Source organism: Myotis daubentonii, chromosome 14 (genome assembly GCF_963259705.1).
Source record: "Myotis daubentonii chromosome 14, mMyoDau2.1, whole genome shotgun sequence".
NCBI classification, from domain to species: domain Eukaryota; kingdom Metazoa; phylum Chordata; class Mammalia; order Chiroptera; family Vespertilionidae; genus Myotis; species Myotis daubentonii.
Window position 1 is genome coordinate 26,328,440 of NC_081853.1, and position 12,621 is coordinate 26,341,060.

Genomic DNA, 12,621 nt, shown 5'->3' on the forward strand with positions numbered 1-12,621 from the left:
TTAAAACCATTTATTTTTTGTGTGAAATGGTTATTAACAAGTCTATATAAGCTTAAAAATATGGAACGCTTCACGAATTTGCGTGTCATCCTTGCGCAGGGGCCATGCTAATCTTCTCTGTATCGTTCCAATTTTAGTATATGTGCTGCCGAAGCGAGCATCTTTTTTTCTTTCTTTTCAAAAAAATACTTTGTTGGCCTTTTTCTTTCAAACTATGAGAGCAAACAACATATTTGGCAACAAGCTATATATCACCAAGGTGTATGAAGGCATGAGAGAGCCCGCCAAGGACCTCCCTACACCTCCTTCACGGTCAGGGACCACCAGTTCCCTCCACTAAGGAGCTGTCCCTAGCTTAAAGGTCAGGCACACTGTACTTGCTCAGCAAGCTCAGAACCACATTCCGGAAAGTGACTGCATGGGCTGGTCTGAGCTCTAGCTCCCCTCCCTTGAGAGCCACCTGCATCAATTTGCAACCATATGTCCAGCAGGCAGGGAGTGGACCCTGCTCTCCCCTTAAGGGTCACATGACAAATCTAGGCCAACACATGTTACCTCTTAAGAGGAATGGCTACATTAGGCCCCATGACTTCTTGTGGAGGATTACCAGTAATGGTAAGAGATGGAGCAATTCACAGTGTCCTAAACCATTCCTCTTCATCAAGAAAAGAAGGTACATGCCAGGCCTTTCCTAGAATGTGTTGAAAAGGAGGAAAGGACTCCCCAGTCAAGCTTCCCACAGGGTGGTGGTGTCACCATCCTCCCGAGCAGCAAGCCAGAAATCTGCGCATCTCCTTGCATAGCCAGCCGCCACTGAAGCATTAAACCTGTTCCAGTTTTACTGTTAAATATCTTTCACCTCTGCTTGCATCTCTATGCTAACCTTTGTGGTCCAAGCCATCTGTTGCCTGGACAGACATCTGTAACAGCTGCTTTCTGTTCTTTCCCGTCCCACCCTGGCTGCCCTCCAATCTGTTCTCCACCCAGTGGCCAGAGGGACCTTGTCAAACCCAATCTGATTGTGTCACCCTCTTGCTTAAATTGTTCAGGGATATTCCAGTGCTGTTGAAATTCAAATCCAACAGCTCAGCCCGTCAGGCAAGGCTCTGCTCAACGTGGGACATGGGAAGGTGGGTGTCCTTGGGCCCTGATGCTTGCTGTGAAGTCTGTCCAACATCAGATGCTGCTGGGCATCACAGAACTTGGGGGCTCTGTCTCAAATCAGGCACAGGGTTGTATTCCATGGAGCCCCGCTGAGCCCTGGGTGACACTGGGGAGAGATCTCATGAAAGCCACCTCCCCAACCCCGGGGAGGGGGAGGCACTGGGTCAGGGTCACATGACAAATCTAGGCCAAAACATGTTACCTCCGAAGAGGACTCTCCCAATGCTCAATCCCATTTCATAGACATGAAAACAGAGGACCACTTGGGTTCCCTCAGAGTGCTGAGGTGTGGCGTGGGATGTGAGGTTGCAAGGGCAAAGCAGGTTTTGGTTTTGTTATTTGTGCTGTCTTTTATTTTATTTTCAAGAGGCAGTGGATTGCAGAGATGAGAGCTCACACTCCCATGTTAGATTGCGTTCAAATTCTGGCATGTCACTTATTGGCCATGTTTAACTTTTCCAAGCCTCAGCAGTGCCTAATTAATTGAACAGTTGAGGGATTCAATGAGTTATTTTATTATTTACCTACTGTTGTCTTAAAGTCAACTAATTTTTAACATGTGCTATTACTCTGGTCCCATCCTAAGTGATAATACCCATGAAGTCACACTGTGTGTTCTTCTAACACTTTAAAACAGCGGTTCTCAACCTGTGGGTTGCGACCCCTTTGGTGGTTGAAAGACCCTTTCACAGGGGTCACCTAAGACCATCCTGCATATCAGATATTTACATTACGATTCATAACAGTAGCAACATTACCGTTATGAAGTAACAACGAAAATAATTTTATGGTTGGGTCACAACATGAGGAACTGTATTTAAAGGGCCAGAGGTTGAGAACAACTGCTTCAAAATAAAATATATAGTCCTAGTCGGTTTGGCTCAGTGGATAGAGCATCAGCCCGCAGACTGAAGGTTCCCGAATCTGATTCCGGTCAAGGGCACGTACCTCAGTAGCAGCTTCCCCGGCCCTAGTCAGGGTGTGTGCAGGAGGCAACCAATGTGTCTCTCTCACATAGATGTTTCTCTCTGTCTCTCCCTCTTCTTCCCACTCTCTCTAAAAATCAATGGAAAAATATCCTCAGGTGAAGATTGACAATAAAATAAAATAAAATAAAATACACCATATAATTATTAATCTATAACATCTGACTCAAATGATCTTGCTCAGCATTGGAAATTCCCAGATCTCACAGAAATAAGCCCAGTGACCTCTGACCCACCAACCATCTGTCCTCAATCCAACCTCAGCTTTGGCTAGAAATGTGGCCCATGCTCTTTTAATTCTACTTCTTCTTGTAACTTCTGTTTTCTCAAAAGATCCCTAAAACAGAAGTCAGGAGGCAAAGGTTCAGGTGCTCTGATGTTATTTCTGACTTTTTTATTTCACTGTGAACACAACAAATGAGGATAAATTTCCATTAAAAATGTGCTTTCACAACAGAAAAGAGCAAGTATCATCCAGTGTCTTTGAAGATTCAATGAAAGTTGTAGTGACAGACCTTGGAGAGAAATCAGTTAAATAAGCAAACCAACACATTCTGATTCTAAGACCACAAGTGTCTACAGATCTACTCCTTCAGACCCTTGATAGTTGTTACCAGGCTGAGCTTCACACCCAGGGAAAGAAAACAGCTCTGAGAAATGTTTCCTTGACACCTTCTGTCCAAATGCTCTGGCAGGCAGGCCCTGGCAGAACTCGTGTCTTGGATGAGTAACCACTTCTTCCCTTGAGGAAACTGACTGGGAACCTTACATACCACATCCATCTCTCCCGTCTGTAAAGATACAACTCTGAGATGGACCCTTTGCACGGTATGGTCTAAGGAAGACTGCAAAGCTTTATATTTTTGGCTACCTGGTGCCTGTCTGTTTGGTTTTTTAATCATTAAACACACACACACACACACACACACACACACACACACACACACACACACACCTATCCAGAGCCCTCCATGTTCCAGGCTCTGTCTTATAGGTACTAGTGGAAAACAAATACACAATGTTTTTGTTCTATGGCCTCTCTAATGAAAATACTTATTATAATCATAACTAAGTGAGATGTTGTTTCTAGACAGCTTCTGTGCATCTACCAATATATTACACATAAGAAAGCCCTCTAACTCAACCACTGACCCATCTATATCCTCTTCCATCCACTCACCCACCCATCTGTCCATCCATCCAACATCCCATCCACTTAGCCATCTATCCAGCCATCCTTCCATCTACCCCCTTAGCTATCCAGCGATCCAATCATCCACCCTTCTACCCACCCATTCCCTCACTCACTTATTCAACAAATATAGATTAGCACCTACGTCAAGGAGCTATCTCATGGAGGAATCAGAGATGACTGAAGTACTCTCTCTGGCCTCAAAGAAAGTATAGTGCAAAGTACTGGTTAAGAGGGTGGACTCAGAAGTCAGACTGCTTGGTTTGAATTCCAGCTCTACTTTAAGCAAGTTGCTTAACCTTCCCACGCCTCAGTTTTAATTTTTTAAAAATCTCTACATCAAGAGTCATGAAAGATGCCAGGGAAACAGGCAAAAGAGCCACATGGTCAGGGCTGTAAGTTTAGAGACCAAGGGGCCTGCACTTGGGCATCAGATAGAAGAGAGTCACTGTGTAACCTTAGGCAAGTCACCCAACCTCTCAGTTTCTTATCTGTAAAGTGGGGAAGACTATGTAGGTTCATTGTGGGATTAAATGAGAACATGATAGAGACACTTCCTGGCATGTAGTAAGTCCTTTCTGGCCAGCCCAGAAGAGCCTGAACAAGGCCCAAGTTATAAACCCCCAGACTGATCTCCAGGGAGCTGTGTCCTCCCTCTGGGTCAACTTGTGCTTTAAAGGGAACATAAATTAAAGCTGCCCAGAGCTCATTACCTTAAATGACCCTTCAAATGAGCACAGTCCTTTCCAGCAGGCTAGAGTCATAAAAGGACATGTGCATCCATGTGGGGAGACCAGCGCTTTGCAACCCAGCCCAGGGCTATCCAACTCAGCCTGTTAAATCCTGTCCTATGATACTTGCTGCGAGTCATAACCCCCAGCACAGCCAAAAGGGCCTAATAACTCATAAAAAGGAACATTTCCCCCACTAGGGATCTCTCAGCAGGCGCTTTGGCCCCAAAGTCTGTCCATGCCGGTGCTATAATATGTGTGAAGGAGCCAGAGTGCAGATGCAACACCCTTTGGCTCCTCCAAGATAGACTAGGACCTTTCTAAAGCTTGCCAGCTCGGTGGGGAGGGGCAGGAGCTTCAGGGATGGGAGCTGGAAAGTCTGAGATGGAGAAGACAGGGTGACGATTTGGCGAACATGACTGTCCTAATTAGCAGAGCGGCTGGAAGAGTTTGGAAGTGGATGGAGGGGAGGGCTAGGTGCACAATCAGGGATTTCCAAATCTTCAGACACTCAGTCCTGTCTCTTGCCTACTTCCCATTCCACTTTCAGAGTTCACTCAAATGATCCTTCTAGGCCTTCCCCAGCTGGCACCTTCTGCTCTGATGCTTCCTTGTCACTCAAAACTGACCCCTCCCATGCTTCCCTTTCTCAAAGGGACATTGGGATTTTCACAGGTAGAGCTATCTGCACTGTGGCTGGGAACCTTCAATCTGATACAATGGAAAGAGCTGAAGAGGAGAGGGATCCAAAACTGGGAGTCCTGGATTTCATCTCTAATCTACTGCATGATCTGGGCTATAGGACCATCCTGTTGGGTCTCAGTTTGCACATCTGTGAAATAGAGGTAGAGAAACAAAACACTCAGAAACAAAACGCCTCAGTTTTCATTTTTTAATTTTTTAAAATCTGTAAATCAGGAGTCATGAAAGATGTCAGGAAAATAGGCAAAAGAGCCATGTGGTCAGCGCTATAAGTTTAGGGACCAAGGGGCCTAAACTGTCACATGTGAAACTGTGTGTTGAGGTCAGACTGCATGCATCCCACAGCATGGAGGCCAGGCTCTGAGCGCGGCTGCCTGTCTGGAGCCTCCTCACGTCTAGAGTGAGGCTTTGCTCCATTCCCCCTTAGAGGGAATGCAATCTGCACCCAGTCAGCCAAGGGATAGTGCTTGTAATGGTTCCCAGAAACAGCACTGAAGGAGAGGCTTTTTAAAAAATTTAGTTTCCATTTTTCACTAAGTAAAAACAGAAGTATATCCTTGCTCTCTGACCTGTGACATCTCCACCCTTCCTCTTAAAACACAGTGTCAATGGTTTTATAGGGATTTGTTTTCTGTTATAACATTTTCATTGAGTTATAATTCACATACTATAAAATTTACCCTGTTAAGATGTACAATTCAGTGCTTTTCAGTATAGTCACAGAGTTGTGCAACCATCCTCAATCACCATCTAATTCTAGAACATTTCCATCAACCCAGAAAGAAACCCCACACCATTTAGCAGTCCTCTTTCCTCCCCCCAATCCCTGGCAACCGCTAATCTACTTTCTGTCTCTATGGATTTGCCTATTCTGCACATTTCATATCAATGAAATCAGACAATATATGACATTCTGTATCTAGCTTTTTTCACAGCGTAATTATTTCAAGACTCATCCATGTCCTAGGACCTCATTCCTTTTTTTAAAAAAAAAATATATATATTTTATTGATTTTTTACAGAGAGGAAGGGAGAGGGATAGAGAGTTAGAAACATCCATGAGAGAGAAACATCGATCAGCTGCCTCCTGCACACCTCCTACTGGGATGTGCCCGCAACCGAGGTACATGCCCTTGACCAGAATCGAACCTGGGACCCTTCAGTCCGCAGGCCGAAGCTCTATCCACTGAGCCAAACCTGTTAGTGCTCATTCCTTTTTATGGCTGAATAATATTCCACTGTACCACATTTTGTTTATCTATTTATCTGTTGATGAACATTTGAATTGTTTCCACTTTTTGACCAATGAATAATACTATGAACAAGTATGTACAAGTTTTTGTGTGGACAGATGTTTTCATTTCTCTTGAGATATACCTAGAAGTGGAATTGCTGTGTTACATGGTAATTCAACGTTGAACACTTTAAGGAACTACCGGACGGCTTTCCACAGTGGCTGTGCCAGTTTACATTCCCATCAGCAGTGTTGAAGGTTCCAATTTCTACACATCCTCATCAGCACTTATCATTATCTGTCTTTTATATTTTAGCCACCCTGGTGGACTTGAAATGGTTATAGGATTTTCAAAGAAATTTGTTTTCCTTGATTCCAGCTCAGTCTGTTCCCACCCCAAGCAAACACTGCCGTTTTTCCTAGCCGAAGTGAAATATAACTGCGACTACAAAAGGCTTTCTTTTCAGATAATCAATTGAGGTTCAGAGGTCCAGGGAGGAAAATATTATGATTAGAAGATCTGCGGAAGCCTCGCAAAAATGACAGGCTAATACAAAGAGATAACATACAAGAGAAAAATCATAAGCTAGAGCTCCCAGCCCACCAGTACAGAGGTCTCTGAAGTCCTGGCTTTGAGGAACACTACAATGTGGGCAGCAGAGACAGGGTCCTGCATTTTTGGCCCTTAGCAGTAGCGTGCTGTTGGAACACGGGCCTGGCCTCACTCTGACCACTGACCCGAGCAGTTTGGCCTTCTCTGCGACCACGGAAGAGGCTAACGATAAAGGGCACAGTGTTGGAATTCCACCTTCTGAGGTCAGGACCCGGGTCTGCCACTTGTCAGCCCGATGACCCTAGGTCAGTTGCTTAACCTCCCTGCCTTGGTTTCCTCATCTGTAAAATGGAGCTGGTAACAGTAAGTACCTTTTCAGGGTTTATGAGATGATGTGCATGAACGAGGTAGCTGGACTGTTCAGCACAGTGCCTAGCAGTTTTATTTGTTACAATCAGTTTGATCTAATGGCAAGGGCTGAATTAATCAGGCATAGCTCTTCAAGGTCTTACAGACTGCTCTAGGCCCACCTCTGACACCAACTTGCTGTGTGACACTGGGTGGACCCTGTCCGCTCTCTGGGCCTCAGTTTCCTCATCTGCAAAATGGGCTCCATGGTTGTTGATCCTGAGCACCCAGCCCAAAACTGGAACACATCTTCCCCCTGTTGTCTCTGCTCTGGGATTCAGGCCACAGGGGAGGCGGGAGGGGCAGGGAGCCACTGCTGCCGCCTGGAGCAGCCGGAGAGGATGCAATGGCTGAAGATTCCTTTGAAGGGCACTATAATTCCATAACCACACACCACATCTGAAGCCGCCAGGAACTATGAGAGGGGTAGTTTGTGGTTTCTGTGTGTGGTATCTGAAAAAGTCACCCTGTCCCATCTCTCCCTTCCACATGGGCACAGCCAGCCAATAATAATAGCAATAGTAGCAGCAGCAGCAATAATAGAAGCAGAAGCCAGAGATTTTAGGGTGTTTACTCTGTGCCAGATGCTTTATGAATTCTCTCCAACCACTGTATCCTGTAGGTAGCAACATGCCCATTTTATAGATGGAGAAACAGGTGCCAGCAGGGTAAGTGCAGAGCTGGGGTCTGAATACTGGGAATCTGGTTTCAGAGCCTGTCCTACAGAACCTACTCTATACTGCTTCTAGCAGCAACAGCAGCTAATGTTTATTGAACACTGAATGCATCTTATGGATTATCCCATTTGATCCTCTCCACCACTTAATAAGGCAAACACCATTATCATCCCCATTTTCCATCTGGGTAAACTGAGGCTTTGTGAAGTTAAACAGCTTGCCCAAGGTCCACTCTGCTATTCCCCTTCCATCAACTTTTCCCAGACAGAACCATAAGCAGATGACTTATAGCTGGACCTACTCATTAGACCCACTCATTCCCCTGGTTCATTGCTGCCTTCCCTGTGCTGGGAGACAGACATGCACATGTGCCAAAGGTGCCAGGACACAGAAGTATCCACAGTGCAACCGGCACAGGAGGGCAGGAGCTGAAGGCCTTTCTGACATGCATGACCATATGAGTCACATGTTGCCAGAGTGGAATGCTTAGATCAGGACATAGGAAATCAATCACACAGAGCCAGACAGAGACAAACACTCTAGGGCTCAGATCCAGAAGGAATGGTGATGAAGCAAGGGCAACACACTTTAACCCAGACACACAATAACACACAAGCACTCTCGTCACATGGTTTATCTTATGGTTTTATTGAACTCCATCCACTTCCTTTGCGTCAAATGGGAAACAAGCATTTTCAGAAAAATGCTTCCCTTTGTCAAAGGCCTTTAAGATCCTATAAATCCACCTTGCTTCTCCAGGGCGGGGGCTACAGCCGAGAACAGATGCCTGGGACGTCTGCTGACCTGACACCCTCACACAGGCCAGGGCCCCAATGCCCTTGCTGATGGAGTCTCCTCTCCGGACCCAGTGCCTACCTCACCTCCTACTCCAGTAAGCCTTCTCTGACTACTAATGCAGGTCTACCAGGAAGATAGTAAGGTGTAAGCTTCATACTTGCATGGGTCTCTTTCAAGGCTCTACAAATTATTTTATATTCTTAATTGCATAATCTTTTTCTTAAAGAGACCGCTCCTCCCAAGTTGGGTAAGCTTCGGAATCTGCCCCTGCCCAGCCACACCTACTTGCACAGGCACCGTACATGTCCCAGTACCCATAAACACCCCTCATCTTAGCTTTTGACAAGATTTCTCTTCCTCACCAAACTTGAGCTCCTTCCTGACAGTCCACCATGTTAAACTCTGCACTTAGCAGGTGCTCACTTAATACCTCCTGGTTTTAACTGACTCATGGGGAACACCTCCAGCCAGGTCCATGTGTACATCCGTGAACAGACACAGATTGAAATGTACCCAAATCAGCTCTGCCCTACGTGGTGCTGGGGGTACCGGGGTGAAGGAGATACACCTTATCTGCCCCTAGGGCACTCATGGCCTAGTGGGGATGCACACAGGCAGACAGATAGGAGACAGGCGATGAGTGCTTTGAGACAGCAGCACAGAAAAGGGATCCTCAGTCTGTGTGTTGCAGGGGAGGGAACACAGGAGGGTTCTAGCCCAGGGTGAGATCTAAGCTGAGTCTGAAGGTTGAGTAGGAGACAAAGAAAAGAGTGGTAAGGGAGAACCTTCCAGGGAAGTTTACACAAAGGCACAGAGAGGAGAAATGCCAGGGCGGGAGTATGGGGAGCCACAGTCACCCACTATGCGGTAAGGAGGCTTGGGAGAAGAGGCTGATGAGGCAGCCGGGGCCTCAAATGCAGGGCTAAGGCCCCTGGACTGTGTATCCCAGCGGTACTGGCGAGCATCAAAGGGTTCTAGCCAGGAGAAGGACCTGACCAGTTGTGCTCCCTGGCGAATTCATCCTGCCCACCTGTGAACAGCGAAGGGAGGGAGACACCCTGGAAGCTGGAGACCACAGGAGGCTGGTTACAGTCTGGGGAGCCGGTGGCAAGCCTGTGGGATGAAGACGAAGGTGCAGGACATAACAAACTAGTATCCTCATTTCACACACGAGAAAACTGAGGCTCTGAGCAGCTCAGGGATTTGCTCAGGTTGACCCAGCTAGCAAGTGGCAGTCCTAAGACTTAAATTCAGGTCCTCTGTTCCCAAATATAATTCTTGCTTCTTCAAGGGTGATTTGGAGCATGTAAAAGCAATGACGACAGTGCCTGACACCTGGCGTGGACTCAATGAAGTTAGTTTCCTTTCCAATGTATATTCAGGCTTAAAAAAAAAATAACCCTTACTTCCAGTATAACCAACACAGGACCCATTTTTTTTTACAAAATTTCAATTTACACACTCTTCTTAAGGGACATTTCTGTGAGGTCAACCTGTACTGCTGGGTTACAGGGCTGAACGGAACTGGCCTATTCCTTTCCCATCTTGTCCTCACAGCTGGGCTGTGGGCTCCACGAGGGCAGTGAGCTTTGCTGTGCATTTATTAGGGCTGCAACAAGTCACCCATTTAACAGGTTGGGAAATTGAGGTCCAGAGCCAGAAGGAATAGAAGTAGATCTATCACTCAGCTCAACACTCTTTCCACTGCTCCAGGAGCCTTCCATGGGAGGAGGGGGTTTTAGAGGCCTATAGGGCTTGGCAGTCTAGTGGGGAGGTGAGGAGAGGAGGGATTGGGGTCCCTGAGAAGTCAGACCTTTCTGTTCAACACCAACAAAAAGCCTCATTCTTGAGGTGACAAGAGGGGCACCTGCCCTCATCCCCACCAGTGCCCAGACACATCTTCAGGGCTCCTGGAGGCAGGCTGCCCCTCCTCCACCCACCTCCTAGGCCTTGTCTTGCATTTCCTGTAAACATGGACACTTCCTCCCTGGGGAGAGCCTGGCAGTGCTGGGGCCACACCCAGCCGCCCTGTGAGTCTAACACACAATGGCTGGCTGGGGCTCCAGCTGGCCACTCCACACCCCAGACATTCCCTGGGACGCAGAAAAATGCCACCCTTGCTAGAGCTGGACAGTTTAATGCTCCCATGACAAAGGTAGGCAAAGTAAGGCCGGGAGTGTGGAGGAAAGAGATTTGCCCGAGGCTGCATGGCAAGTCTACAGCAAAATGTGGGGTCATGTCCCCTCACCTCTGTACCCCAGCACCTTCTACGTGAACTGCCATGAGTCCTTGAGTGAGAATGCTGATTAGAAGCACAGAATCTGGAGCCTGCCCACCTGTTTCCAAACCTAGTTCTCTGCCACTTACTTCCCAGCTAGTCAACCTGGGGTGAGTTTTCCCTGCCTCAGTTTGCTCATCTGTGAGGTGAGGAGAATAACAGTACCTATTCTCATTGTTTTTTTTGTGAGGATTTAGTGAGTTAACATATAAAAGGCATCTAGAACAGTGACTCTTAACATAGGAGCTATGTTGTTGCTGTTTTAAATGTTTACTGAAAGCCCCATCCAGGACAGACCCACGTCTCCAGACTACAGCCCACTAAGGATACATGTTGGGATTGGATTTTCAACCTCAAAATAGTTCAGATTTGGAAAGGCTGTTCTGGGAGTCAGGAAATTCTTGTTCTTCCAATCACCCTGTGACCTAGGCAAGACCATTCCTTCCATGTCTGTTTCCTCATCTATAAAATGGCGACGAAAATCCCTGCTCTGCCTACCTACCTCACAGACTGTTGGGAGGTCAAGGGGGACAGCGGGCAGGAAAGCAAATTGACATGTCAGGTGTTTAACGGAGAAGACAGCAGTCCCAAGCAAATCATCACAAAAATCTCATTCTTAACGATCAAGTCCTTCATGGCACAGCGCTAAGATTGTGGCTACCCCAAGAGCGTCCTGTGCATCAAGCCCTGGCCAAGTCCCTACCTGCACGGTCTCATTTACTCCTCACACAGGTCTACAAATGGGGTATTATCAGCCCATGTCACAGATGACAGAACTGAGGCTTGTGAAGTGGTGGAGTCAGGACCAGAACTGATCTTTGACTCCAAAGAAATTGCATATGCTGCCTCTAGGGGAGTGATTCCCTAAGTTTTGCCTCCTTTGATTTTTCCCAAAACCTTCAGCTCTAAGAACTGCACAGCACTTGACAGTCTACAAACACTTCCACATATTTACTCTCAGTTGATTCCCCCTACAAACCTGTAAGGTAGGCATCATTACTTCCAACTAAGAGGAGAAATTGAGGCCCAGAGAGGCTGAGCGACCTAACCCTGAATGGTGGTTCCCGACTCAAGACTCAGTGCAGGGGCATGCCAGGTGACTCCCGGCCATGGGCCTGGGTGCCATGTGAGCAGTTTTTGGGGCCTGTGGCCCAGTATCTGGAAGTATTTATGAGCTAAGCAACTAAGCCTGCCTTTTTTCTTTCTTTTTTTTCCTTTATTTTTTATTTTTGTAATTGCTTTGAAATATGGGTTCTGAGAGTTTGGCTGCAACACCATCTGGCACAGCCTGCTCCCCACACATCCAGGACAGAGACTACAACAATGGAAGGCTGGGAAAACCACCCATCACATAGGCCATTCTGGCTTGGGACGAAAGAAAAGTGCTGGAAATGAGGCAATGAGCTGGAAAACAGAACCGAGAGGTCGGCACGGCACCCTCTTCCCTCAGCCTCAGCCTCACGAATCCCATCTTTCAGCTCCCCTGTGGAGGATCCCTTCAGCCCCCAAACTGGCTGAAACATATTCTTCTACATCAAGATCAGACTGTGTACTCAGGTTCAATGAAAACGGGGTCTGGGGTGTGGCCTCAGAATCTGCGTTTATAACAAAACCCCAAGTTACTGATTCAAGGAGAAAAGTCTTACGTGAAGCAAGTTGGAAGTCTCATTAACTAGGGAAGAGTTTTCATAGGAGCAAGTTGTCTTTACCTAAATCAACAGGGTTTGGTAGGCATGGGTTCTCACCTCTGCATCTACACCCAGCTCCAAATCCAGCCTGCAAGCTGCCCGACTCCTCATCTCTTCGCCCTTTCTCTCTACCTACGGGGCCCCTGGCCCCCAACTTTAGTCTTAGCCCCTCCAGATTCTGGGACTCATTTTGTCACTAGTCAGGGAAGA

General features: G+C 46.9%; 1 protein-coding gene and 1 non-coding gene across 7 annotated transcripts in view; both read right to left on the reverse strand.

The window, feature by feature from the left end:
- FGD5 (FYVE, RhoGEF and PH domain containing 5) overlaps nt 1-12,621 on the reverse strand; it is a 115,905-nt gene that overhangs the window by 70,415 nt on the left and 32,869 nt on the right. The gene's annotated exons all lie outside the window — the stretch shown is intronic.
- On the reverse strand, nt 55-161 carry LOC132215971 (U6 spliceosomal RNA). The gene has a single exon (XR_009448660.1). It is a non-coding gene; the product is annotated as a U6 spliceosomal RNA (small nuclear RNA).